We start from the raw sequence: 5,511 nt of genomic DNA, 5'->3' as shown, positions 1-5,511 counted from the left end.
GGATGTACGGGGCGACCAAATGAGGATGCACCTGCCATCCCGGCCAAGTCATTATTCGCAATGATCGAACCACCCAATTGGTGGGTCTCATGACTTCAACCATTTTCCAATCTGTGAATTATGCACAGAATACAGGTAAACAACTACGCATGATGCGGCTTACCAACACAGGCATAAGAAGATACTTACGCCTCATGGTTTGGGCTCTCTTAAGACTAGCAACTAAAACTCGGGGAATGTCATATCGGCGATGTCTATAACACCCCGTTAATTTTCTTTATTTTTCCTTATTATTAGGATTTAAAAAGTAATAATAATATTAAAAAGAAAAGAAAAGGATAAAGATAAAATAAGATAAGATAAAAAGGTGGGAGAGTTAGAAGGGTTTGGTTACAACCGAACTCTCCCCTTTTGTTGGGTTTTTCTGGTTTTTGAAAAAAAAAAAAAAAAAAAAAAAAAAAAAAAAAAAAAAAGACGTACAAGAGAAAAGGAGAAGGAGGTTTCTTGCTGGGAGAGTTGCTGGCAACAAGAGCGTATCACGGGTGAGTAGATCTTATATATACGGATTGAAACGTGATTTAAACTTTATGGATTATTCGTTGGGATTTCAAAATATATGATCCATCGTTCTCACGTTTTTTTTATGAATCGATGTGCATGATAATACATAAGGCATTTGTAGTGTTAAGCTGTAGGAGCGTTTTTATCGTGATCTATATATGAATATGGGAGCTAGCCCCTTCTTAACTTAAAGGCTGATTCTCTCGAGGCACGTTTGGAATAACTAACTCTATTATAAAGTGTCACATTAGATACTTAAAATATAGGTACTGCATGGAAGTTGCAGTCCTTGTAACATCTTGATTTATGTGTTTTGTCTTTGCTGCAATTTGATTGTTATATTGGATGATGGATATTATTGTACCTGTTTTTGGTTGTTGTGTGTTGAGTCCCGTCGAGGGAATTATTTTCAGTATTAATTCATTATCTTTCTGAAAAAAAAAAAAAAAAGAAAGAAAAGAAACATAATTCATTTGGTTTCCAATTATCTCTTGGTGTGGACTTGGTGGTGATAGGCCACAACCAGTTCATGCTCTAGACTAAAGCCATTCTTCCTATTGTAGACCGCTTCATATACTATGTTGATAGACAAAAAAGGAGGATATTATGTAACCTCGCTGCAGTGAACAGTTTGTCTTATATTGTTTCCATAACATTGAATTATATTATCTTTAAAAACGAAGATGTAGATTAATGAGAGTCTATTGGCTTGTGGCCATTGCTGTGATTCAAATATTGTAGTGAAAGATTCAATGTGTCCGTGTCATTCTTTTTTTTCTTACAAAGTTATCAGCCCTCCCGTCCTCAAGCATCGGGTCATCCAAGAGACAACTTATTTCCAACTTATATATCGTCCAAGAACATGAAATGCTTGGCCATAAATAGTGGGAGACAACGTTTCCAAGATCAAACATCTTCCCTTTAATGGAAAAGTCAGCTTTTAGTCGAAAAGTGAAAAGTCAATCTGATGGTACTGAATATCAACCTTCTTTCTGAGATAGGCCCTCCAGTGATTCTTGATATCGTTTTCTGTTATCCCCGAACTGTACTGTGTACAAAAAAAAAAAAAAAAACGAATTCATTAAGGTAAACCGTGAGAGTTTTGTCCAAGTTAAAATTCAAGAAGATGTAAACTTGCATTGGGTAACAAGTCAACTATATAGTTAGAATTCAAATAAAAGAGTTTGGGCCGGTTTGAGTGTTATAAAGTTTGAACTAGTTTTATTTTAAAACACGAAAAAGTAAGGTCTGGAAGTCTGCTTTCCAACCCAATCGACCTCGATGCATTCCGAGGTTTGTGGATATAGTTACGGTGTTCGGAAGTTAGCACGTCAGAATTTTCTGACTGTAGAAATCCGGATCTGTGCCTGTTTTCGAACCACGTTTTCATATAGTTAGGTTCGGATTCAAAATCTCGCCAAAACATGAAAGAGTGATTTTTTTGAGTCTTCTTTCCAACCCAATTGACCTCGACGCATTCCGAGGTCTGTGGAGATAGATATAAGGTATGGAAGTTTGGTTGACAGAAAACAGTGCGTCAGAAATCAGTTTCTATGCACTGTGATCAAGTACAGTTTTAAAATAGTTAGGGTGAGAGTTAGAATTTTTATAAAACATAAAAGAATAATATTTGGAAGTCTGCTTTCTATTCCAATTGGCCTCATCGCATTCGAAGGCCTGTGGAATTAATTATGGCGTTTGGAAGTTTAACTGGTAGAAAATAGTGCGTCAGAAATCAGTTTCTTTGCACTGTGCTTGAGCCTAGTTTTGGCACATTTATAATGAGATTGGGTATTTTTGTAAAACATGAGGAAGTAAGTTATGTGCGTCAGCTTTGCCACACAAAAAGCCTCGATGCGTTTGGATACCTGTGGAAAGAGTTGTGTCATTCGGAAGATAGTCCGTCAGAAATCTAGTTTGCTGAATATTAGGATTTTTACCGTTTTCGACCTAAGTTTTCTTCTAGATGGGCTGAGGTTAGGAGTTCGAGTTCTACTTTAAAAAGTATGTGTACATACCTTAGTTCTAAATAATTAAGTTACATGTCATTTGAATGAATGTAGGAAAAACTATAGCATTGACTATGTGGCTAATAAGAACTACGAATGCTTGATTCCAATTTTGAAAGATTTGGATACGTAGGCAGCTTTGAGCAAAAGTGCAGCCATTATACTATATTCAATATTATATATTAGTTATTGTGGTAACTATATGTGAACGTGATTGTGTACGTGATTGTGGTTATTTAAAATGTATTCACGAAACATTTAACTAATGTGTTATTCCTGATTGAACCTTTTGATATCTATGATTTATATAATTGATAATGAGGTGAGTTGATTAGTTATTGTGTTTGGAATCTTTAGTAATGAATTATTGTTTGGGACGATGTTTGTTTTGTAATAAAAATATTATAATAAAATGAGAACTCATGAGTGTTAAAAATCCGGTGTAAAAGTGTCCGGTGAAAGTTTAATGTGTCGCCCACATCTTTAGAGCTCTCCACGCCTCAGGATTTGGTAATGAAAAGAAATGTTTATGACTTGTGATGTCATGTGATAGATGGGTATTCATTGAATATGCCATGAATGACCCGGGTATTCATTGAATGTGCCATGAATGACCAAATCGTTTGGACTTCCCTAGAAAGGAACTAAGGTATTCGCCTTGCGGGTTGGTCGTATTCCTTGAATGTACGGGAATGTAGGTTTGGGAATTGACTTTTCGTCGTTCTCATAAGTAGACGAGTGATACTAAAGTAAAAGTATATGAATTGTGTAATGTTATGGATATGAAGTGTAACGGTAAATAATATTAGTAAATGATTGTGATTTCTATGTGACTGTTAAATGACTATAACTTGATATGTTATTACGAAACTATTAATGACTTGTGATAGTCTGAGATCTATGGTTATGCACGCAGAAACTTTATGACGTAATGATGTCATATGAATGACTACCCTTGATGAAGGTATTATGATAAGTGGTATTCCCGAATATCTTGGATCTAAACGGATAATATCAATTAGACTTAATTGTCTTAAATGAGGTTTGGTTATGAATGGAATTTGACTGGCTGAGATAAATCATTTTATTATGATGTCTAACTCTGTTTTACAGGAGGGTAGGATCTATTAATCTTTTCTGCAGGGACGTAAATATCCTACCCTAAGATGACGTGTTGGCTTAAAGGTAAGGTATACCAAACTCATATTTAATTAGGTTATCATATGTGCAGTTAATAAATGGAATGTAAGTGGTATTGTATTGTGAGTTATTTTGGAAAGTGGGAATGACGAGTACTATTATATGAGATTCTTGGAATTTGTATGTTGGGGGGTGAAATCTTACTTGAGAAGAAACTACACCGTTTTGGAAAAACGGAACTATATTGTCTTCAAGTTGATATTGTTTGTAATGTTATATTAATCATTTGAAAGATTATTATATATATTTTGTTGTTAGTCTACTTATACCAGCAAATTCAATTTGCTGACCCATGTTTGCTTTGTTTTGCAACGTGGGTGTGTTCTTGGGAACATAGATGGTGGAGTGCAGTGGATAAGGACACGTGATTTGGAGTTGCTCTTGGAGTCTTCTGGTTTAAGATTTTCTGAAGAGTTGGTTAGTTTTTTATAGTTTAATAATGTGATTTAAGAATTTTTCCTTTTCGTTTCTTTTGATTTCAGTTTTTGTATATATCGTGTTTGATAACAGGGTTTTGGGTTTTGTTTCATCCCGGGTTTCCAGATAATTAAATATAATTGTTTTATATATTGTCTGGAAATTTGGGGTGTGACAACGTCCCTCAGCTAAAGCGAGGAAAATGTCACCAGCAGAACTGTTTGCAGAAATGAACTGTCATTCCCCCAAAATATTCATCAGGATGAATAACATGGTGGTGCCTACGTTTAGGGAAAGGCTACCAAGGGCAATGCTATATCGCCCCTGGTCCATTACTCGAAATACCCCTCCCCCATAATACTCATGGAAATATGTATAATCATAAAGATATGCATTATCGGTCATATATGCCCATGTGTGAACAGGATCAGGTATTGGTAATCCTGAAACTAAAGCGACCACATTTTTATTGAATTGATGTGTCGTGTCATCGACTACGACGGAGAATTCTTGTTCTCCATCCTGATTACAATAGAATTTAACGTGGTCGTAGAAATAAGCAGTAAGCTGTGGTGAATATGAATCGTCATCACTTACCAGTAGATGACGCCATCCTAACTGCAGGATCCTGTGTCGGAACCAATGTCCATAGGTCTCGGTGCCCAACACGTCTTCGAAAGACTGTTCAGGTATGACTATAGGGGATGTCATCTCAACTACTCTTTGAACAGTTCCAAAAAAATAAAAAATAAAATCCTGGAATGACCCTCTGAAAATTGGAATTTTCCGCGTTGACAGAAGGCAAGGCGGCGGGCAAGGCCAGATAAAGCGCGGTCGTCGTGGGTTTTTTGCTATTATAGTGTTTTAGCGAAGTCGCTCAAAGAGGGGCTGGTCGCCTCGACTAAACTTTGTGAAATTGTATGCAGCAGCGCTTCGTAAGTGTTAAAATAGAAATTTGGAGGAAAAAGAAGGAAAAGCTTGGAGTGAAAGGTGCGGGATGATGGTGGGGTGTAGTGTGGTTTGTTAGTGTAGAATGAAGGGGAGTTTAAATAGGTTTTGAGCTTCCAAAACGAATCGGCAAGTTCCCAAATTGTTTTAAGGCAATTTCGAAATAGAAAAATTCCAAACCCAAAACGGAAACAAACCATTTTAGTGATTTTCTAAAAATCTGGTATCTTTCATAATGGATTTAGAATAGTAACTTCTAAACTCTCCTACATTTCATGCTACCACCACACAAATCATAGATATGCCGATATCGCCAAATTATCAACCTTTCCTTCAAGACTACTTTACCGCTGGATGATCATATAACTAATTATGC

The 5,511-nt window shown here is 36.1% G+C and overlaps 1 long non-coding RNA gene across 1 annotated transcript; it reads left to right on the top strand.

Moving 5' to 3' along the window:
• The first annotated feature begins 288 nt into the window (after window positions 1-288).
• Window positions 289-4,365, top strand: LOC147476186 (uncharacterized). The gene is made up of 3 exons (XR_015208720.1): window positions 289-542; window positions 4,108-4,187; window positions 4,281-4,365. It is a non-coding gene; the product is annotated as an uncharacterized LOC147476186 (long non-coding RNA).
• Window positions 4,366-5,511: the final 1,146 nt, after the last annotated feature.

The sequence above is a fragment of the Coptis chinensis genome, chromosome 9 (genome assembly GCF_015680905.1).
Source record: "Coptis chinensis isolate HL-2020 chromosome 9, ASM1568090v1, whole genome shotgun sequence".
Lineage (NCBI taxonomy): Eukaryota > Viridiplantae > Streptophyta > Magnoliopsida > Ranunculales > Ranunculaceae > Coptis > Coptis chinensis.
Note: the sequence above shows the minus strand (reverse complement) of the source record. Positions and strands in the feature narration are given on the sequence as shown.